The following is a 24,303-nucleotide window of genomic DNA, read 5'->3' as shown; positions in this document are numbered from 1 at the left end:
GGATGTGGAGATGAAGAGGAAGATGCTAGTGCCTTCCCTTTGATCCCCATCCCCCCCCAAATCTTGTATTTATTTTGTAAATACATATATACACACATACATTTATAAATGCATGTACACAACATGTCTACATGTGTATATGTACACACATGATTGTGCACATACATATGCACACATGTATGTGGACATTATAACATAGGTCCTGGACCTGTGATTTCATTAGTAAACTCCTAATTCCTTGTATCAATGCAGGCTGGCATCTTTACTGCATCTTATAGACTTAGGAAGTTTCCCTAAAACTTTGGAAGGTTAGGTGACTTTCCTAGGGTCACACAACTACTATGTGTCAGAGATGGGACATGTGCACACCAATGAGGTCATCTAAGTATCCTTTGATAACCACTCATATTAACATGATGCTTTAAGGTTACAAAGTGCTTTCATATATGTGAGTTCATCTAATTCTCACCACAACACAGGGTCATGGGTAGAAGGATTATCATCCCATTTTACAGATGAGGAACCTGAGGTATAGAGAGATGAAGTAATTTGCCCAGGGTCACTCAACTAGTAAGTGTTGGAGCTGTCCCTCTAACTCAGGAATTTCTGCCTTCTGATCCAGGATTCTTTCACTATATAATCTTGGTTCAGTCTCAGACTTTGCACATGTTCCTCTGGGATTCTTTGAGAAAAGGGGGCTGCAGAAATAGAGTTTGAGGAGGATTTATTGCCAGCCCAGAGCTGTCCCTGAAGCACATGGTTCTCTTACAGGCTTTGGGGGCTGGGGAAGCCTTTCCCTCAGCACTTAGGCTGTACCCCAAAGCAGCCAGCGTGACTGCTGAGGCAGAGCTGAGCTGTTGTGACGAGCCCACAGCTCCAAAGAGCAGGCTTCAGTCGGGTTTCCTCTAATGGAACCAGACAGCCAGGTGCTGGGGGACTTAGAAACCAGGCAGCTAATGGATTTGGGCTCAACTGATTGTCTCAAAGCTCATTCATCATTGCTCTTAATGCATAGGAACCTCATTGCAAACACTGAAGGGTACAGCCCCGCCCCTCCCCCTGTGCCCAATCCCCAGTCTAGGCTGCTTTAGGCAAGTGCAGACAGAGGAGAGGTGCTTTGTGCTTCGAAAAACTGGAAATCCTCAAAACACAGGCTGGGCCTTTAAGAATGCCACCCCCCAGTGAGCTCTGTGCTCTGGATGGGGAACTCCTGGGGAGCTAGTCTGTTCTGTCACTTGTCCTGTGATCTTGGAGAAATGTCTTTATTGAGTATTTGTTACCTTGGTTTTTAAATGAAGGGATTATGAAGCTGCATGAAAAAGCTGATGATATTCTAGTCCTTCAGTCAAGAAGCACTGGATGCTCAGACACTTACTATCTGTATGACCCTGAACAAGTCACTTAACCCTGCTTGCCTCAGTTTCCTCATCTGTAAACTACAGGGATATACCCTATGACCTCTAAGTTTTTTTTCCATCTCTAAATCAATGATTCTATGATCACTAAAGTCCCTTCCAACTCTTATATTTTTGAGTGGGTTCCTCCCCCCCCCCCCAGAAGTCCTTAAGTAGAGATTGAACTGGTTACTGGTTATACTTACTGGGTCTGTTATAGTGTGGATTCCCTGGCTACTGTGTCCTTTTCCAACACTCCAACTCTCTGGTTTTCTGACTGCCTGGGTATAGAAAAGCTGGAGATTAGTTATTCTTCCTGGGAAGCAATGTTCACCAACTGCATATATTAAGAGCCTATGATGTTCCTGGCTCTGTTCAGCACCGGGGTGTAAATCTATCAGAATCAGGGGCCTTTAGTAGGTCTGAAAGTGCTACTCCTCTTTGAATCCTATCTTTTCCCATTATTTTCCTTGATATTTTAAACTTTTTGTTCCTACAAATAAATTTTATTATTTTATCTACTTATAGTAAACCTTTGATAGTTTGATTGGCATAGCATTAAATGTATAAATTAACTTTGGTAGTATTGTAATTTTTATCATATTGGCATATATGTGACATTATTATAATATATAGTATTACATATAATATATTGGCATATTTATTATATATTGGAATAGCCCTGTTATGAGCACTGAATATTTTTTCAGCTTTTAATTTTTTTCTTATTTTGTAATTGAATCTATTAAAATGTTGAGTGTGTTTTGGTAGCTCAACCCTCAAATATTTTATGCATTTTAAAGTTATTCAGTATGAATTTCCCTTTCCATTATTGTCACTTTGGGGGAAGATGGGAGGGAATTATCATTTATTAAGCATAACATTTGTAAAGTTTTTAGCAAAGTGCCTATTTTGCATCAGGCACTTTGCTAAAAACTTTACAAATGTTATCACATTTAACCCTCGCAACAACCCTGCAAGATAGGTGCTATTATTATCCCCATTTTACAGATGAGAAAACAGGTAGATATAGGTTAAATTACTGGCCCAGGTTCACACAGTTAAGTGTCTGAGTCTGGGTTTGAACTTAGGCCTTCCTGACTCCAGGCCCAGCACTCTATGCACTATATACGGATTTTGCTGTTATAATTATGATATAGAAATTCAGTTGATTTTCCTGGGTTTATTTGTAGGTTTCAACTTTGCTGAAGTTTGTGTCTTAGTTTCTTTGCTGATTCCTTAGGATTTTCTAAGTAAACAATTATGTCTAGCAGATAGGGATAGTTTTATTTCCTTTTTGCTGATCTTTAACCTTTCAATTTCTTTTTTCTTATCTTATTGCACACATTTCTATAACTAGTCAAAATAATCAGGGAGAGTCAACATCTTGTATTTATTGGGAAAAAATTTTTTTCCCCTTGCAAATGATGTTTTAACATAAGTGAGCCACATACTTAACATTTTTCCTGTATCTATTAAAATGATAGGGTTTAGAATTTTTTTTACTATAATTTATTAGGTTGATTTCTTTCCTAATCTGGAACCATCATCCTCCCATTCCTGGTATAAATTCAAATTGGTCAAAATGAAAAAAAAAGGATATATTGCTATTTTATTTAAATTTTATTACAATTTTATTTAAAAATTTTGAAGCAATATTTACTAATTATGTTGGTTTGTAATTATCTTTTTTTGTTGCATCCTTTCTTGGTTTAGGCATTAGGATTTAGGGATTAGGTATTAGGAATTGTCTCATAAGAGGAGTTTAGTAAGGTGCTTTCTTAATCAGTTTAGGAGAATAATTTGTGTAATATCTGTACTAAGTATTCTTTGAGTGTTTGATAACATTATCCTGTAAATCCATCAGGACCAGAAAGTTTCCCACCCTTCCAGTCTCCTTTAGCAGTTTGTTTTTTTTTTATAAGCCTCTTTCTATTTCTTTTTCTGAGATTGAATTACTTAAGATCTCTACTTGGAGTTTTGTTGTTGTTCAGTTGTTTTTCTGACTTTTCAGTTGTGTCTGACTCTTCATGACTCCATTTGGGGTTTTCTTGGCAAAGATACTGGAGTGGTTTGCCTTTCCTTCTCCAGCTGACTTTATAGGTGAGGACACTGAGGCAAACAGGGTTAGTGACTTGCCCAGGGTCACACAGCTAGTGTCTGAGGCTACATTTTAATCCAGGAAGATGAATCTTCCTAATTTCAAATCAAGCACTCTATCCACCAAGCCACCTAGTAGCCCAAGAGTTCTGTTAGTTTGGGCATTTTATGCTTTTGGAAGCATGCCTCTATTTCTTCTGTGTGGTCAGTTTTGTGTGCATATAACACAGTAGTTTCCGATAATTTTATTTTTGTCTGATTTGGTTGTGATTTGCTTTGTTCATTTTTTTATTTCATTGAATTGATTTGTAGCCCTCTTGAGTGTGATAGAATTGGAGGTTTAAGCTACAACATGGCCAAGTCCAGTTGCCTATCTGAATATGATCATTTAAGATTACTCACAATTCACCATTCCTAGAGAAGGGGTACCTGTAGTCCATAACTACAATATACTCTAGGATGATGTTGGAAATCCCCACAAATCATTTGCTGTTGGCTCACCTGCCCTACCTCCAACCTCCTTTAATCTGGTACCTGATGCCTTTGTGTTACTTTCTAACTTTACTGTTCTGTCCTCTACTTGAAACTGCCTCTAGTATTTTTGCATATTCCTGCCTTCTTTTTATCAAAACTTACTTTCCCTTTTAGTCCTTCTGGCCCCCTTTCCCTACAAATGGAAAAATGGATAATATGGGGTTAATGATTAACCCTTCCACTGTCTGACATTTTAACTGAGGGTTACCAAGGAGATGTCTTAACCTGAAGAAGTGATTTAAATGGTGGGAATTTCCAGTATCACAGGAACAGGACTGTGGTAGGCAGGTAGGGTTTTATGGCATTTCTCAAGCCATGCCAGATAGATGACTGCCTCTTTGGTCTAGGCAGGGAGCTGGCCCTGTCCCTGATGTTCTCCCATTTGTCCTGAGTGGCCTTTTGTCCCTTGCTTCTCATCTGTTTCTGAGAGCCATTTGACATATTGCTCAAGTCATTGCCAGTCAGAGGACTGGCAGTTGTAGCAGTGGGTGTGATCATATAGTGCTCCAGAATACATATCCCAGGGCTCCTGAAGTCAGTCTGGAAAAGGTATTAAGCTTTCAGAGCCCCAGTAGCCCAGGGACTTGAGCCAGGGTAAGTGCCAGATGGGCTGACAAGGAGAGCAGCTTCCTGTATGTTTGTGAAGATGAACTTTGTACTCAAGGGAAGGAGGAAAAATGGTGGGCAGGGCAAGGGGGTGAGAAATCTTAGTAGCACATTAGCTAGCTATTTCTAAACTCCTTCTTGCCTTCTCCCCCCATTATTTCTGCTTCTCTTCTATCTGCATGCCTTTACTCTCACCCATTACCCTTCCCTCCTAACAATGGATACTTCTGTCTGGCATAGTTCTTTTCTTCCTTCAAACCCTATCTCAGGCACCACCCATTACAGGAAGCCCCCCTGATTCCTCCTGGTCTACAGCGAAAGATTCCTCTTACACTTTTCCAAATCTCTCCTTTACCATTTTGTTCTCTTTTCTATCATGGTTATTTGTGAAAATTTCTCCCTTTAAACCCTACTTTAGATTAGAAGCTGTTTGAGGGCAGGGTCTTTGTCTTTTATGTTTTTGCATCTTCAATACTTAGCACAGTGCCATATGTGCAGGGCACATAATGCTAGTAGTACTTCTGGTAAGTCATCAAGCCTTTATTAAGTGATTACTGTGTGCCAGGCACTGTGTTAAGCTCTGATAAAGGAAGGCAAGAAATTGTCCAAGGAACTCAGTCTAATAGGCAAGATGATATGTAGACAATTATGTGCAAACAAGTTATATGCAGGATAAAGTCAAGAAAACCAACAGAAGGAAGGTAGTAGAATTAAGGGAGACTGGGAAAGGCTTCCTGTAGGAGGTGAGATTTTTAGCTGGGCCTTCAAGGAAGCCAGGAAAGCCAGATGAACATGAGGAGGAAGATAATTTCAGATGTGGGAGATAGCTAGAGAAAACAGGCCAGTCTAGAGATGGAATATTTTGTTTATGAAACAGCAAAGAGGCCATTGTCACAAGACTGTAGTGTGTATATGTGTGAGTGAATGTGAGTGTGTGTGTGTGTGTGTGTGTGTGTGTGTGTAAGATCTTAGAAGATTGGAAAGGTAGGTTGAGTCAAGTTGTGAAGGACTTTGAATGCCAAACAGAAGATTTTGTATTTGATCCTGGAGGACATAGGGAACCACTGTAGTCTATTTAAGAGAAGGATGACATGGTCAGATATGAACTTTAGAAAGATCACTTAGACAATTGAATCGAAGAAGTGATTGGAATGCAGAGAAACTTGGAGCAAGGAGACCAAAAAACAGGCTATTGCAACAGTCCATCATGTCCTATGCCAGGGTGGTAGCAGTGTCAGGGGAGAGAAGGGACACCTGCTAGCATTTATATAGCACTTTAAATGCTGCAAAGAATTTTAAAAATATTATTTTGCTTGATCCTCCCAGTAACTCTGGGAGGTAAATATTATTATTATCTCCATTTTATAGATGAGGAAACTGAGGCATACAGAGGCTGACTTTCTCAGTGTGATATAACTTGTATCTGAGGCCATACTTTAATTCAGATATCCCTGACTACAGATCCAGCGTTCTGCCCACTGTACCACCTAGCCACCAGAAAACAAAGACAGCAGGGATTATAGAAGTAAATAGTTCACAAGCAAAAGGAAGCTATTGTTAGGTATTATATATCTGTATCTATATATCATGATGATGATTTATAAAGTGATGGAGGTACCATACCAATGGACAATGACTATTCTCCATCTTGTCATTGTCCTGAGTATGTTAGACAGTGGAAAGATGCAGAGAATGGAAATTAAATCAAAAAGGAGAAATGAGTGGTGGTTTGTGGTCAGAAAGAAAGGAAGTTGTTAAGTCAGAATACTTCTTAAATAATGGCTGTGCTATTGCTGGGTTGGCTGAGAGACTGGTGCAGGGGACAAATGGGCTATTCCTTTCAATGTCTACCATCCCAGTATTGGGGTGTTCTACAATGGCAGTTCAAGGCTACTGAGTACAAGGGTCATGGTACAATAGGGAGAGGCTGAAGTAGTCTTTATCCTGTATTATGCCTATATATTATTTAATTGTTACACAATACACAAATGTGTATACATACATACATACATACATACATACATACATAATCCTATATGTGTATGTATGTCTGAATATCCCAGGTCATAACATGGAGGGACTGCTTGGCACCATCTATCAACTGTGATGATTGCAGCATATCCACTTATCCACATGACTTATATCATCATTTTATTCATGTCTTCCTTCCTACCCCCATTTGATCAAGGTTTACATTATATATGTCAGAGAAGATCTCATTTGAATGGTGGCGTTTTCCCTCAGGGAAATAATTAAGTGAAACTGCTACTTTTAGCACTGGTTGAATTCTCTAATTTCTGATTCTAAGTTTATCATTTCTGAGAAGTTGGGGTAGTGGTCTGGTGCTCCCCTTTAAAATCCTTTCATTCAGATTAGTGCAACAAGGCATAAAGTTGTGCAGGCCTGAGATAGAGTTTATCGAGAAATCCAATCTGCTAAAAAGAAAGGAGTGCCAAATGTGTTTTTGGTGGAGTGTCCAAGCTGGCTATAGTGTAGGAAGATTGTAATGGTTAATTTGAATCATGGTGGGTTTTTTTTGGAAAGAGTGCTATTGCTTTTTAAATGTGAACTTGATGGTGAGACCATCTTTGCTATGACCAGGATCTGGCGTATAACGAGGGCACTTTAACAGTGAGAGCTATTCGAAGGTTAAATTAGATGCCCCTTTAAATTCATCCTCACTAATAATCTTCAAGATGAAACTTCAGAGACCATTTCTTAGGTATGTTTTAGAAGGGATTTCTTTTTCAGGTATGGGTCAGACTAGATGGCATCTGAAGTCTTTTCCAATTCAGAGATTCTGTGATTCTGTAAGAAAAGAAAAACACTTATGGACAAAACATGGCAGCTTAAGGTTTAACCTGAGAAAGCACAGCCCCTATAGCCACACTGCAGGTGTCTCCTTTTACCAGAAAGTAACATTGGGAATGGGGAGTAAGCCAGGACAGGGGTGATGGTAAAGTACCTTTTGAAACTCTGGAATTCTGTTTCTGCTCTGGTTGGGTACTTGAAATTCTTGAAGATTTTCAGAAAACCAACAATGGGAGTGAGTAGTGATTAGAAATCAACTGTGAAGTTGTAAGAGTACCTATCTCACTCCATGAATCTGTCTGGGTCCTTCATAGTCATTGTGTCTTCCCATGTAAAGATGATTTTCACCTTCTAGGGTTATATCTTCAGCCCTTGGAGGCACATAATTTGCCCCAAGAACTCCAAATCTTCATGGTCAAACTACCCCTTTCATAGTCAAACATGGTCAAACAAACCAATTTTGGGAGTGAGTGGCACTTATGGGGTTTTCCCAGATGACTCATATCAGCTGGGTGGGTTTCATGTTAAATAGGAAGTAGATTATAAGTTATATAGGAAGAAGAAGAATGTTGCCAAAGGTAATGTACTCCTGCCTGATTTAGCAGGTCTGTAAAGCCAAGCAAGAGCAGCTTTTCAGAGGATTGCTGCTATGAACAGCTTTCAAGGTTCTGATTACACAGTATAGTGAACTCTCTATTTATTCAGTAAGAAATTAAAGCAAAGCATTCACAGAAATTAAAATACAGCATTCACAATGTTATGGCTTAACAACTTATCACTAAAGTGGCCACATAGTTTTCACCAAAGTGGTCATAAAGTACATTCATTTAGTAACTCAATCATTCTTAAGGGGTAAGCCTCCTTAATTGACACAAAGTACAGAGGTAAAAAGTTTTCCACCCCTAGGTCACATTGCCTTAATCTCTTTAATCAAAAAGTCTTCTTTCTTCTTAATTGGAGATTAGTTTCCAACCATCCTTAATTAGTAAGTCCTTAACTCAATCATCAAAATATAAAGGTTAAAGTTATCCACCCCTAGTAAATCATGATCTTATCAGTCTGCATTGAATACCCAAGCAGAGGTCTTTTCATCTTGACTGGAGGCAGGCTCTCAGCTTCCATGGTTCCTCTTCCATGGTCCCAGCTCCTGCACAAATCTATCCCACTGTCACCTGAGTCCAAAGGCAGATGGCTCTCAGTTCTTTGTGTAGTTTCTTGAGCAGTTCCTCATCCAGTTCCCATTCCACACTGAAGTTCACAGTGTCTGGTCGACCTCAAGTCCTTCACAGTATCTGTTCCTGGGAAGACAAAGCTTAACAAAGCCACAATAACATTAATAAACATTGCTGGTGCCCTCATCAATTCACTTTCTGCCTGTGAAATCAACATAGACCCAACAGCAAGGTGTGAGGAATCAATACAAATTATCAGTATAGTCCCAGGACCTCTGAAATTGTCACCAAGACCCTCATCCAGGATTTCTGTAAACATACAACAAGAAAATCCTCTTTCAGGGCTTCTGAACCAGAAGCAAGGTCCCAGGGCTTTTGTGACAACAGCACCATCCTCTAACAGCAGATGAATCTGACAAAGTAACATCAAAACAGACAATGTACTGGCACCACAGCCATACTTCCTCCCAGTTCTCCTCTCTTCTTGTTTCTCAGTTCTTCTCAATTCTCAGTTCAGTCCCCAGTTCTCTTCTCTCTCTCCAGCAGTAGCAGCCCAGCCTTCAGAAGCTCAATCCCAGAAGTTCTCACCTCTCTCAGAATTGGCTTTTCCTTATTTATGGGATTAGCTCCTCCCTGTTCTGCCCTTTCCTGTTGATGTCAACAAGTCCATCCCACCATGGGATTCCCAAGTTCTGAGTCTTAATATTTGACACAATCATTAACTTGGAACTAAGTGCTAAATACCTGTTAGCTTGCTAGTGCAAGGGGATCTTCAAATTCCATTACTATTACAAGGTCTAGGTTATATCCTTCATCCACTCTTGTCATGACACATGCACTACAGTATTTAAATATTCTCAAGTTACTCAGATTATCTAAGCCATGTGTGAAATGCAGTTTTCCATTCATTCACTTGGCAAATATATATTATATTCTATGTCTATTTCAGGTCCAAATTTGGGGAAACTGGGGAATTTCCTAACCCCTGCTCTTATAAATTCTCCTATGGTAGAAGGTGGCATTCAATAATGATAATCATGTTAGGATCTCTCTACTTGCTATATAGATTTGTTCCCTAGTTGTTTAATTTCATAAAAAGCTACCAATGCTTCTGTGGAGTGACATGGAAGTTGAGATGGCCATTTTGTGAAAATATAACACAACAAGCTAAAATATCTACTTATGAGATCCATTAATCCAATCCTCTCATTTTATAGGTAAGGATGGTATGCTCAGTGTTACAACTGTGCCACTAGGACCAAAGCCTCTAGTACACACTTTGTTTACTACACCCCCATTTCCTAGAAATTCTGAGCCTGTTTACTCTAATTTAATTGAGTTGACTAAGCAGCGAAGTCTCAATTTCCTATTCACTGAACACCTCTAAGAAATTCTGATAGTTTCTGGACAGCACTGGTCCAATTGATGATGGAAGATAACTCCCTAACCTATGGACCATACCTCTCAAGTGCTGGGCATGGTGAACCAAGTAGAAAGTGATCTCCTATATATTCCAAGCAATCTGTGGATCATTCATCATTGACCATCTCTCTATCCCAACCCCACTGGTAACAAGAGATTATGGTGGAAATATCTTCCGGATGACTTCCTAGTCTGTCTAGTTGGGAAAAATATTATTTATGTTTTTTGCCATAGGGCATATATGCAAGGCTAATTCTTATTCCATCTGTTAAACCAACTCAAAGGCCAAAGAGTCACTAGTGGCCCCAATGTCCAATGTTGCTAGAATACAGAAGGACTCGATGATTGAGAACTTGGAGGTCCATTGATAGGAATAGATGCCTGACCAACCTAATCCCTAGTGAGAAGAGGTGGCAGAATAGGAATCCCATTACTATTGGTCCTATCTATGCATTTGTCTCATGGTTTCCTCATCTCTCAAGGAGGACCAGCTGGCTCAATAGTGGCCTTCATGTAAATATCACAGCTACCTAACTCATTTCCATTGGTGAGAACAGACCCAAACTGGTTGCATAAATTCTTCTGTGTGTTTCCTAATGATATAATTAAGGTAAGGCAATCTGGAACTATCAACTCAAGTGCTGACAGGCTGTTTCTGAAACTGATTTTTTAATGCAAAGATTCTACTTAATTCATGTTGGCAGAGATGTGGCTAGTTTTTTTTTTCAAGGATTTATCCTTAATTTCTTTCCAAGACCCTTAATAAGTTGTTCTATTAGAGCAACTTGGTTGCAAGCCAAATCTTAACCCATTGTCCAGAAAGTATTAGAATTGTTAATGACCAAGTTCAGTCCCTGTCTAAGGTCCTGAATCTTCCTTTTGACTTTCAGACCAAGTCTCCAACAAAACTTTTTTATTTAATTTGGAGACAAAATCATCAGCTATCAAGTAGAACCCCCTCTTCCTTTTTAATTATGTCAGTTGTTGACTGATCCAAATAATCAAGGAATTTTCAGGGCAACTTTGGTCATTGAAGAATTGGTGGGGGATAGAATAGGTTCAGGAACATTGATAGCTTGTCTCACTGGCCAGAAACTCTTTTAGACTTCCTAAACTAACTAGCCCAAGGCTACTATTTATAAAGCCTCACAAAATCTTGGTTAAATGACTTGCCTAAAAAGAAGTCAATCTGTTCGTGGGAGTTAGGGACCAAGTGCTTTTGAAGTAACATTTACATGTAAAGTAACATTTAAAGTAAGCATTTACTAAGCACCTACTGTGCCAGGGACAGTGCTAAGTGTTGGGGATACAAAAAAAAAGGCAAAAATAAGTTCCTGTCCTGATGGAGCTCACAATGTCATGGGGGAGATAACAAACAAATATGTACAAACAAGCTATATACAGGATAAACAGGAGTTAAATAAGAGAGGGAGGGTTCTCTCATCTCTGTATGAAATACAGAGGAATCAGCAACTAGTCTTAAAGAGGATCAAGATTGCAGTTTTAGAACTAAAAGGGCCATCTAGTCCTCTCCATCACTTTAAAGATTAGGAAACTAAGGCAAGTGGAGGTGAAGTAGCATGCTCAATGCCACACAGGTAAGAAATTCTGAGAAAAGAATTAAACCCAGGTCTTATGACTCCAGAACCTTTTCTGTTGGATATGGGAACTCCCTTGGCTGGAAGGCTAACCTTGTAAGCTTAGCTTTCTATGACTAGTGGAGCTACCAGCTACTCAATGGTTACTCTTCCAGTCCTTTGTATCTCTGCTGATAATTGGGGTTGAGTGCCTCATATTTGAAAGATAACTGCACAAATTTTTAATTTGCATTGATGAAGCCCTCTCATTATAGCTATATCTAGTCTAAGAAGTGTGCCCCTCCTCCCTCAAGCATCTATGAGCAAAAGTGTTTGGTAAATAATTAATGGTGTTGACCAATTTGTGGAAGGAAGATTTAGACCATTCAAGAAAACTACTTTAGTAGCATGCATTTAAATAAATCAACATGCTCATTATAAATTATTCTCATCTGTGCAATGAAACAGGTTGGGTGTAGGACCTCTATCCCTGAAGGAGTAGCTTAGGGATATATCCTCAGTGTTCTTTAACACTTTTATCAGAGACTTCAGTAAAGGCACAGATGGCATGTTCATCAAATTTGCAGATGCAACAAAGCTGAGAGGGATAGCTAACACACTGGATGACAGAATGAGAATCCAAAAGCATCTTGACAGGCTAGAGGTTTGGGCTAAATCCAATAAGATAAATTTTAATGGGATAAATGTAAATTCCTAAAATTGGATTCAAAAAATCAGCTTCATGAGTACCAGATGGAGGAGGCATGGTTAGACAGCAGTTTGTCTGAAAAAAAATTAAGGAGATTTAGCAGACTACAAAATCAATATAAGTTATCATGATAATATGACTGCTAAAAAAGCTAATTCAAGTTTAGATATAGTGGCTAGAATGAGAGAGATGATAGTCTCATTGTACTCTGCCTGTCAAGACCACCTGGGATATAGGTTTCTAAGGACTATATTTTAGGAAGCACTTTGATAAGCTGGAAGGTATCCAGAGAAGGGCAACCTGGGATGGTGAAGAACTGTGAGATTATGTCATGTGAACATTAGTGGAAAAATCTAGTGATGTTTAGCCTGGAAAATAGAAGGTTTGGAGAATAGGGTCTGGAATATGATAGTTCAGAAAAATAACTTCACAAGTACAAAATGGGGAGGAATAATTAGAAAATGATTTTTCTGAAAAAAAGATTTAGAGGTTTTGGTGGACTACAAGATTAATATGAATGAGTATAATAATATAGCCAAAGAAAGCTAATATGATCTCTGACTACATCAAGATAGGAATAGCTTTCTAAGAAAAATGAGGTAATAGTACCATTGGATTCAGTCATAGTTCCCATCCAGAATATCATGTTTGGTTCTGGATACCATAGTTTAGGAAAGATGCTAATATAAACTAGTAAATATCTGGAGAGCAACTTATTCAGTAAAGGATCTTGAGATTATGCCACATAAGTATCAGTTGGAGGAACTAGAGATATTTAGAATAGAGAAGATTTGAAAGAAGGGGATGGCCATATTAAAGATTTTGAAAAGCTCTCATATGAAAGAAACATTAGAATTAATTCTGTTCAACCCTAAAGGGCAAAACCAGGAGTTTTGGGATTTGGAAATTGTAAAGTGACAAATCTAGGCTTAACACGAGATGATTTACCCCATTCTATCTTTCCCTTACCCCTTTTCCCAGTGCCTCTCACTTTCTTACCCCATACTCTGATTTAAAAAAAAATCATCCCCAAATAATCAACTTACTTTCATCCCATCTGTCTTATGTATATTCCTTTTAACTGCCCTAATAATGGTAGAGTTCTTAAGAATTGCAAGTATCATCCTGCTACATAGGAATGCAAACTGTTTAACCTTATAGAAGCGCTTATGATTTCTCTTTCATGTTTACCTTTTTATGCCTCTCTTGAGGTTTGTATTTTAAAGTAAAAATTTCTATTCAGCTCTGGTTTTTTCATCAAGAATGCTTAAAAGTCATTAAATGTCCATTTCCCCTTTGAGGGATTATACCAAATGTAATGGGAATGTAAATTTATGTTGTTGCCATCTTTCTAAGATTGTATTGTGTAAGATCTTTCCTGCCCCTAGGCCATTCGATAGATTTAAGTGCACCTGGAGCCTGTGGCAGGAGATTTGTTTTTCAGGAGATACTTTGTGATTGGGCAGTGGGTCAAGAGGGTTGTTACAGTCTCTGACCCCAAGAAGGCTATATAAATCCTGATGGGAGGCTTTGTTTTGGGGCTTACTTGGAGAAGTGTTGTGTAATTTGACCAGATGAGATTCTGGGCAGCTGTTGAGAGACCCCTGGCTTTGAAAAACCCAGATGTTGATGCTTCCCTCTCTGGTAACTGAGGAGGTATAGATGTAATGGTTGGACAGTTGGAGGCCTGTCTGCTGAAATGTTTCGGTTTGCTTGTAACTTTTGTATACTCTGAAGTTTGGGGTGCTGACGTTTTCCCCTGAACTAGGTAAATGATATGGTTGATTTATTAAAGCAAGATTGTTAACCCATTTTGAGTTGTTTTCCTTTAGAAAAGCAGATCTAAGAGCGTGTGTTGGCAGCCACCCTGAGTATGCTGGGGTGCTTGCTGCTACACCAAGTTTTGCAGGATAGGTTCTTCTTGGTTGTAATTCTAGCTCCTTTGGCCTCTGAAATATCATATTTCAAGCCCTCTACTCCTTTAATGTGGAAGCCACTTGGGTGATCCTGACCATAGCTCCACAATATTTTAATTGTTTCTTTCTGACTGCTTGCAATATTTTGTCCTTAACCTGGGAGTTCTGCAACTTGGCAATAGTATTCCTGAGAGTTGTCGTTTTGGGATCTCTTACAGGAGCTGATCAGTGGATTATTTTTAATGTCTATTTTGCTCCTAGTTTCTAGGATGTCAGGGCAGAGTTCCTTGATAATATCATGAAATATGAGACCTGAGCTCTTTTTTGATTATGGCTTTTGTGTAGTCCAATAATTCTTAATTCACCTCTCCACAAGCTATTTTCTAGATCAGTTGTTTTTCCAATAAGATACTTCATATTTTCTTCTATTTTTCATTCTTTTAGCCTTATTTTATTTTTTCTTGATGTCTCATAAAGTTAACTTTCACTTGTCCAATTCTAATTTTTCAGAAATTATTTTCTTCAGTAATATTTTACACCTCTTTTTTCATTTGACAAATTCTGCCACTTAAGGAATTCTTCTCTTGGATTTTTGGATTTTTTGTGTCTCTCATTATTTGATCATTTCTGTATTTAAGGTGTTGTTTTTTTTAAGTATTTTTGTGCCCCCTTTTACCAAACTATTGACTTTCTTTTCATAATTTTCTTGCATCACCCTCATTATTTTCCTTCTCTTATTTAATTCTTAAATTCCTTTTTGAGCTCTTCCAGAAATTCTTGTTGGGTTTGTGCCCAATTCACATTTTTTTTTCTTTTTGAGGCTTTGTTTGTAGTTGTTTGGACATCATTGTCTTCTTCTGAGTTTTTGTCTTGATCTTCCCTGTCACAATAATAACTTTTTATGGTCAGGTTCTTTTTTGACTGTTGGCTCATTTTCCAGACTATTTCTTGACTTTTCATTTATTTGGGCTCTGTTTCCAGGGTGGAGCAGGTACTATCCCAAGTTCCAGGTTTTTTTTATGCTGCTGTTTTTAGAGTTAGGACTAGGGTTTTGTAAGTTTTGGGTCCTTCAAAGGTAGTATGATCTAGGAAAGTTGTAGCCACTGCTTTCCTGGCCTCTGCTCTGGTCTTCACACAAGAAGCCACCTTATTCCCATGAGGCTACAAACACTAGTCCTTCTGGAACTGTGACCTATAACTGTATATGGGCAATCTAACAGGGTTTTGAGTCCATTACCAGCAAAGGGTCCTCTGTAATCTCTTTCTGACCAGTTGTATGACACCCTTATTATCTGTGGGCTGAAGCTCCCACACCTACTGCTGCTATCACAGCCTCCTCCAGGGTCTGCTTCTGGTTTTGTTGCCTGGTAAGGTAGACATTTCCTGCCAACCTTCTAAGTTGTCTTGGGCAGTAAAATTTTTTACCCCAATCTTTTGTGCTCCCCCCACCAGAATTTAATTGGAGGTGATATTTTAAAGTCATTTAGAGGGGAATTTTGGATATTTCATGTGAGTTCATTACTCTACTCCACCATACACACCACACACACACACACACACACACACACACACACACACAGCAATTCATCACTAAAATCTCACAAGAATACAAAGTGATGGCTTCTTCTCATGATTTTTTGTCCAACTAAGGTAATTTTGAAGATTCAAAAGACATGGGTTGCTTGTAGATAGCTAAATTCTCTCTCTTCAATTCAACTAGAAATACAATGGATTAGGTACAGTAGAAAGAATGTTGAATTTGGAATCAAAGAAACTGGATTCACATTCCACCTCTTAAATATATTAACTTATGTGACCCTGGACAATTCACCTAACCTCTGACTATGCCATTTTATTAGTCTATAAAATAGGGATAATAAACAGCATCTACCTCCCTAGGATGTTATAACTATAAAAAGGAGAATATATTTTTAATTTTCTTTGCAAACCTTAAAGCACTGTATAAATAATATTACTGTTGTGGTTATTGTTATTATTATTGTTCCATTAAGTTAATAGGTTTTTTACTTCCCTGGAAGGTGTTAGACAACCATACCATATTTATTTATGATTGACAGAAACTTCTTTATCCATTCTCAAAAGTATATTTCGAATGATTAAGACAACATTCACAATCTCAGATATTTCTTGAACCTTATACCTCTTGATCATTATGCCTCAATACATTTGGTGAGCACACAGTATTAGTCCATCACTGAATCATGATGATAATGAAGGGAAAAGGGAAAGCATTTGGAGTCAGTTCTCAGAAAATCCAAACTAAATGAGAACTCCCAAGGCTTTGTCTTAGTTCAATATAGCAGGAGCATTTTCCTGACAGTTCCGCCATTAAATTTCTTATGGAATAGTGAGGCAACATGGTATAAGGGAAGGATCTGTAGCCTGAAATAAAGAGGACTTGGCCTTTAGTCTTACATCTGTCACTGACCAGTTATACGGTATTCTGTAATTTCTGTCATATCTTTGAACCTCAGTTTTCTCATCTATAAAATGAGAGTTTTGGGCAAAAATTATCTCCAAATCCTTTGTTTTATGTGTAGGCTCTGAGTCCAAGGTAAAATGCTGAAGATCAGATTCTTTTCCATTTTGTTTTATTTATAGTGCCTTGTAGAAAGCTTCCAGGGTGTCAAGTTATGGAATATTAATGTCAAAAGATATCTCAGATATCATGATGATAATAATAGCTAGCTTTTATATAGCACTTTAGAGGTTACAAAGAACCTTACAAATGTTATTTCATTTTATCCTCACAACAACCCAGAGAGGTAAGTGTTATTACTACCCCCTTTATATAAATAAAGAAACTGAGACAAATAGAGGTTAAGCAACTTGTTCAGGGTCACACAGCTACTGAGTGTCTGAAGGAGTATCTGAAATCAGGTCTTCCTGATTTGAGGTCCAGCTCTGTATCCACTGTACTCTTAGTTTTCTCATTATTTGATTTTTAAAATTAGTTTAAATAACATTTCCCCCACTTATCTGTAAAAATGATTTTTTAACATTTAAAAAAAGTTTTGAGTTCTAAATGTGATCCCTCCCTCCCTCCCCTACACCCTCCTTGAAATGGCAAGCAATCTGATATAGGTTATACATGTGCAATCATGTAAAACACTTCCGTATTAGTCATTTTGCATCATCAGATTTTTAATCCAATTTTAACAATTTAAATTTATCCTTATTAAAATTCATTTTGTTGGATTTAGCCCAAACTTTTAGCTGGTAAATATGGTTTCAGATTCTTATTCTCTTGTCCAGTGTTTTCTAACTGAAAATGAATCCTTTCTCCAAAACCCCTACCAAGTAATCACCCAAACCTTTGCTTAATGGGAACTCACTATCTCTCAAAGCAGTTTTTATTGGTCCCATGTTTACCCTGTGGGAAAGAGGATATGGAGTACCATGTATATGGAGGAGAAGATGGAGCATCAACTGTTATGTTTCAAGAAGAAGGCCAGTTTGGTTGGGCCAGTGTATATGAAGGGTTATGATATTAAGGACAAGAAAGCAAGGACAGAAAGGTAGGCAGAAACCAAGATTTTATATGCCAAATGGAGGAGTATATTCACACACATATACATGCACATGCATATATGTATATATACATGCAGACATATGTGCGCATATGTGCATATATGTATTCTATATTAGAAATATGTATTTGATCCTAGAAGTAATTGGGAGTCAGTCGCCATGTCATAGCAGATCCAGATGTGATGCTCACAGGCCAGGAGAATGTCTTCATCCTGGCTTAAACTAAAAATTGTTTGTGGAAAATACTGCAAGAGCAGCCCAAGAAGGGAAGAGGAAAACTCTTCAGAGGAAGGACCCGGACAATTCAGTAGAAATTGTGCCTTCACATAGTGGGCACTTAATGAATATTTGTTGAATTGAATATTCTTTTTAACTTGAGCTCATCCACTGGCTCTCTCTGGAGACAATGGCTTCTCATTTTCCTCTCCATATTCATTGTAATTTTTTGTGATTTTAATATGAGAATTTTGTTCTTGAGAGAATACTCTCTTATATATGATCATTTCCCCTTTTTAATATCTTCTTCTTGGGACCCATCATGCCCCTGAAGTACAGCAGTCCTCTATTCAACCATGTAAGGTTGACATGTGCAGTTTAACACTTTTGTTGGTGATTGGATGAAACAATGGATGGTATTATTATTAAATTTACGGATGACACCTGTCTTTTCTCTGAATTCTTTTTAACTTCTAAAGTCTAGACTATATGTCAAACTGTGTTTCACATTCCTTTCTTTATCTAGAAATCTAAGATGACATAATCCCATTATTTTGAAGTTCCCATGGGTTTAACTTTCCAACCATTTCTTCCTTTTTATCCAGAATAATAGTTCTCATTCTCTTTCCTCCTTTTAATACAAAATAACAGTTTACCTCATCTTCTCTGCTTTCTGAAAGTTTAACCTTTATCAGTAAAGGAAAGCTAAGGATTTGTTAGACGATTTTCTTTTAATGGAGTTCAACTGTAAATAGGAGTCTGTATGGTTCAAATTCCCTAACCCCAAGGCATCCTACCACTGTGCCAATTGTATTTGCCATCCATTTTCTATATCTAGATTGGCAGTCTGTATACTTCCAAGACACATCATTTTGGTTTGTCTCTCCTTTTATCCTAAAACAAATGCTACCTACCAGACTCCCTGTTTCTTAGCCAACTTTCCATTTCTCATTTTCTCCTTCATTTTCTAAATCTTTAGTTGGCAAGAGTTACGAAAACACCACCTGTGTCCTTGAGTTTGTTACTCTCTTGCTTAGTCTTTCAGAATACCCAGAGCTTCTTTCTGGATTAATCCTGGTGATATCAGCCCATTCATCTTCTTCAGTAGGGAAATTAATTTACATTTGATAGGCAAATAATTGTCAATTATCTCTGGTAGAAGCAAATATTACACTGGCCTCGATGGGCACCGTGACAATTCCTTAATTTTCTGGGACTGCTAAACATCAAATTTGGGGTCCTCTGTGGTTTCCCCCAATTACTCTCAATCTTCTTTGTTACATCAAAATATTTGGGGACTCCTGAATTTTTAAGGTTAGTTTTTTTCCAGGTTGTAGCCATCATTCACTAAAACCTTTCTACCAAACCCTAATGCTTTCAATCAACAACCGTCTTGCTGAAAAGTTCTAAATTCAGAGCTATGTCACACTCAGGATAATCGATTGAGATCTGAAAGGACCTTGGAAATCATTGAGCCTAACCCTTTCCTTTTATAGAGAAGGAAACTGAGACCCTAAGAGGCAAAGAGTCTTCTCCAGGGTCACACATGTCATTAAATATTGGAGCTAGAACTCAGACTCAAATGGCTCCCCTTACTCTATCTCTTCCACTCCTTTCCACTGTTTCATACTTTTCTCTTTTCTCCAACCACTCATTGGCTGGTTTCATGCATCTTTAGTACTTTCTAAATTCCATGATCTGGGGCCTAATAAATATTTGTTGAGTGAACTGAATGAAAAAAGAACTGATTTCTAGAGAAGGAACTAAATTGTCTGATACCTGTCTCCGGATCTGTCATGTCTTACATTTTATTGATTTTTTTTTCTGCCCCAAAGGTCTTGAGTAGGCAAGAAAATATTTGACTTTTTTGAACAGTTGGAGAATTTCAATGACTCCAATTAGGGAGTTTGATTTTTTAAAAAGAAAAATGTACCATAGAGTTGAAGTTCTTTCCTTAAAGGGCGGGGGGGGGGGGGGGAGTAGAAAAACTGCCTTAAGCACCCATACACTGACTGATGCAAATTATTTGTTACCATATATTGTGCGCAGAATCCAAACCACTAATTGAATAAAATAATAATTACACATGAAGGACAATCAATAACCAGAGTAAATTTTAATTTTTCATAGGAATCATATACTTATAATGAACCTGTTACTAGATACCCTTATTACCTCTAATATATAGTACTCAGAGTTTCTACAATATGAAGTTAGTTATACTTTTGTTCCTGAAATGAAATATTTTAAAGATATTTAAGTTCTTTGTTATTGACTTTCTATAACATTTGAGCATTTATACATTCTTTGAGTTGCATTCTTTTCAGCTCATTAAAATATGAATGAAATGAGTGAAAAGTTCAGCTTGCAGTATAATGACTAGGAAGGGCAACTGGAAGTCTGCCTCAGGGGACTGAAATTTAGGGGATGTAAAAATCTAATACATGAGATTTTGGTGGGGGGAGATTGTTGAGTTCAGAATATAAATTAAATAAAAATGTTTATAGAATGCCTAAGTCATACCAGCAACAAAGAAGTTAGGAGAGTAACTAATTCTCCCTCCTACTGAAATGAATTTCTTTGAATTATTTATTGTTTTACCTTCATATCAAGAATTATTAAGTTGACTTGTGGTAACTTTTTGTGTTGCTAATCTTGAATGTCAAAAATTATTAGTTATAACTTTGGTAGACTTATAAGTATTTTTAATTAATAAAGGTATTAAGATTCTTGGGGATACTATAAATTTGTGAAGAGTCAAGAAATGTGTCTTTTTCTTTATGTAATAGGTAATTTAGGACTTGGTGTCAGGAAGGTCAGGGTTCAAATTCTGTTTCAGTCATTTACTACCGGTAGATGTGTGACCTTGGGCAAGTCACTCAAACTCTTTGAGGTTCAGTCTTCTCAACAGAAAAATTTGATCAATAAGACTATCCCTTTCACAGAGTTATTGAGAAGATTAAATGAAATACTATCTATAAAACATTTTACAAATCTTAAATACTATCTAAATGTAATATATGATAATAATGGTAATGTAGCCATCATGTTAATTCTGTTATGGTAATAATAGCTTATATTTCTATAGTGCTTTAAAGTTTATAAAACACTTTTCTTGCAACTACTCTATGAGGTTAGGAAATAGGTTTACAGAGGTTAAATGACATAAATGAGGAGTCACAAAACTGATCAGTATTAGGATCAGGATTTAAATCCAAGTCTTTCCAGACCATCTTTTATTATGCCAAGCTACCTGCCAATAAGTATACACAGAGAGTGTATACTTGGTCAATGTCGCACAGAGTGGATACTTACTCAATGCTACTGCCTGAATGACTATGTTTTAGTCTCCCAGCCCATATTTATCAACAACATAGGGCAACTAGCTGGCACAATGGATAAAGTCCCAGGACTGAAGTCAGGAAGACTCATCTTCCTGAGTTTAAATCTGGTCTCAGACACTTACTAGCTGTGTGATCCTGGGCAAATCACTTAACCTTGTTTACCTTAGTTCTTCACCTATAAAAATGAGCTAGAGAAGAAAATGGTAAACTGTTCGAGCATCCTTGTCAAGAAAACCCCAAATGGGGTCATGAAGAGTCAGACAGGACTAAAAAGACTGAACAACAATAACTATCAGCAACATTCCAATGACCCTTACCAGATCTTGAGCTATTTATTTTTTATTTTTTAGAGAGGGAAAGGCTGGGCAATTGGGATTAAGTGACTTGCCCAAAGTCACATGGCTAGTAAGTGTTAGGTGCCTGAGGTCTGATTTGAACTTGGGTTCTCCTGACTCCAGGACTGGTGCTCTATTCACTGTGCCACCTAGCTTCCCCAATCTTGAGCTATTTAAAAGATAGGCCATGTGGTCAAGGAGAAAAGAGAATAAGATCTAATGTCAAAGGAATTAATGTTCAAGTTCAACTGTACCACTTTATTATGTAGGGCATTAGACAATTCTCTTAAGTGCCCTGTGCTTCAGTTTCATCCTTTGTAAAATTAGAGAGTTGGACTAAACGAAATGGCCTCTGAGGATCCTTTTGGTTTCAAATCAATCTTCAGGCTTTAGAAATGGGACTCATTACTTCAGGAGGTAATGGGTTTCCCTTAACTAGAGATCTCTAGGCAAAAGCTGGATGACCACTTGATTCAGTTATAGCAGGGATTCTTGCTCAGATACTGGATGGACAAGATGGCCACAAAGGTCTATTCTAAGTATGAGATCCCAGAATTCTATGAAAAGATAGGCCTATGAGAGGAAATTTATTATCCTATTGAAAAGATAGGTAAGTAAGTAGAAAGACAGCATTTATTAAGCACTTATGTGCCAGACAGACATTGTGCTAAATTCTGAGAATACAAATATAAGCAAAAAGAAAAAGAGAATCCCTATCTTCAAGGACCTTATATTCTAATGGGGAAAGATGATATAGAAAAAGGAACTGGAAAGCTAGAAAGAGAGACAAGTACAAAATTCTGGAGAGTTAAGAGCAGAGCTAGGAGAGACCTGAGCACTGGTGACCTTGAAGTGCTCCCTTGAATGGAGCTTCCAAGCAGGGACTCATCAATCATAAGAGGGGGCTAAGGAACAGAGGCATCTACAGGGTGAGAAGGCTACTAAAGTGGAAATGGAAGAGACTGGAGGATCAGGAGCAGAAAAAGAAAAACCCTGAGGCAAAATGACCCACTCCTGAGCTTGTAGAAGGCCCAAGAAGGGATCTTGAGAATTTTGACTTTTTGTTTTTTGCCCCATGGTAACACTATATCCTGGTAGCTTTATTAAGGTGTAAGAGGCAGTGTGGTGTGATAGCAAGGGCATTAGAATCGGTATTGGGGTACCTGAATGCTAGGCCCAGCTCCTCCATTGACCAGCTCTATGACTAGGCAAGTTTACAAAGCTACTTTCAGGCTCAGTTCCTTATCTGTAAAAAGGAAATCATAACTTTGCTAAGTCATGGGAATCAAAGAAGAAAAACATGTAAAGGATGTTGTAATGCTAAAACATGGTAAAAATTTAAACTTGTTTCTATTTGGCTTTGATTATTTGCTTTTAGATTCATTGACTATTATGATAGAGAGGATCTTAGGGGGCATCTAGTCAAACTCCATCATTTAACAGAACCAGGGCCCAGAGAGGAGAAATAATTCTCCTACAATCAAATAGTAACAAGGTTAGATGGCAGGGTTGGGACTAAAATTGGAAACTGAACTTTCTACTCTAAAAGGGCTCTTGTGTTTTTACCACAACATTTCTCTAGACCCAGGGTTTCTTCAACTTTTTCCACTCATGACTCATTTTCGAATTTTGACTGTGATTGTTGGTGTTTTGTGGCCTGAGAGCATGCACAGTGCAAAGTGAACATGCTTTGTCTTCAGAACCAAGACTACAGTGAAGTTTCATGATGCTACATGGGAAAGCGCTGCCAGAAACACCTCGGATTCATCGCATGTTTGATTTTGAAGTGTTTTGGTGGTTGTGCATTCAGAAACCTTTTAAACTGTTGCCAAATTTTTCACAACTACAGTTTAAGAAGTGCTGCTCTAGACTTTAGTGCTAGGGTCAAGCCTCTACTGTGCAATGCATGATGGACAGTCATTATAGGCCCAAAGGCTCAAGAAGGATTTCTGGCTCAAGAGAAAAACTGTCAAATATAAAATCCCATTTGTCTTTTAAATCCCTTTGTAACCTGGGCCCATCCTCCCTTTCCAGTCTTTTTACCCTGTCTTCCTCTCCATATAATCTATGATCTGGTGATTCTGAATGTCTTACCGTTGCTTGCACACAACACTTCATCTTCTGGTTCCCACACCTTTTCCATGAGAGTCCCCCATGCACGGAATGTTCTCCCTTCTCATCTCTGCCTCATGGCTCCCCTGGTTTCCTTCAAGACTCTGTTCAATCTTATCTTCTCCAGGAGGCCTTTTCAATTAACTCCTTGAAGCTGGGTGGTGCAGTGCATAGAGATCTGGGCTTGGAGTCAGGGAGACCTGAACTCAAATTTGACCTCAGACAATTATTAGTTGTGTGACTCTGGGCAACTGCCTCAGTTTCCTCAACTGAAAATAAGGATAGTAAAAGCACCTGCATCCAGGAGTTTTGTGATAATATTGTAAAACCTTTAGCATGATACCTGGCACACAGCAGGTATTTAATGAACACTTGTTTTCTTTCTTCTCTCACCTTCCTTTCTTCCTCCCTCTCTCCCTCTCTCTCTTTCTCCTTCCCTCCCTCCCTCCCTCCTTCCCTTCCTTCCTTCCTTCCTTCCTTCCTTCCTTCCTTCCTTCCTTCCT

At 38.1% G+C, this 24,303-nt stretch overlaps 1 protein-coding gene across 2 annotated transcripts in view; it reads left to right on the top strand.

Moving 5' to 3' along the window:
* RXRG (retinoid X receptor gamma) overlaps positions 1 to 24,303 on the top strand; it is a 94,707-nt gene that overhangs the window by 43,234 nt on the left and 27,170 nt on the right. The gene's annotated exons all lie outside the window — the stretch shown is intronic.

This window comes from Petaurus breviceps, unplaced genomic scaffold (assembly GCF_028583685.1).
Source record: "Petaurus breviceps papuanus isolate PSGF00001 unplaced genomic scaffold, PetGlider_PUasm1.0 220, whole genome shotgun sequence".
Taxonomy (NCBI): Eukaryota; Metazoa; Chordata; class Mammalia; order Diprotodontia; family Petauridae; genus Petaurus; species Petaurus breviceps.
Note: the sequence above shows the minus strand (reverse complement) of the source record. Positions and strands in the feature narration are given on the sequence as shown.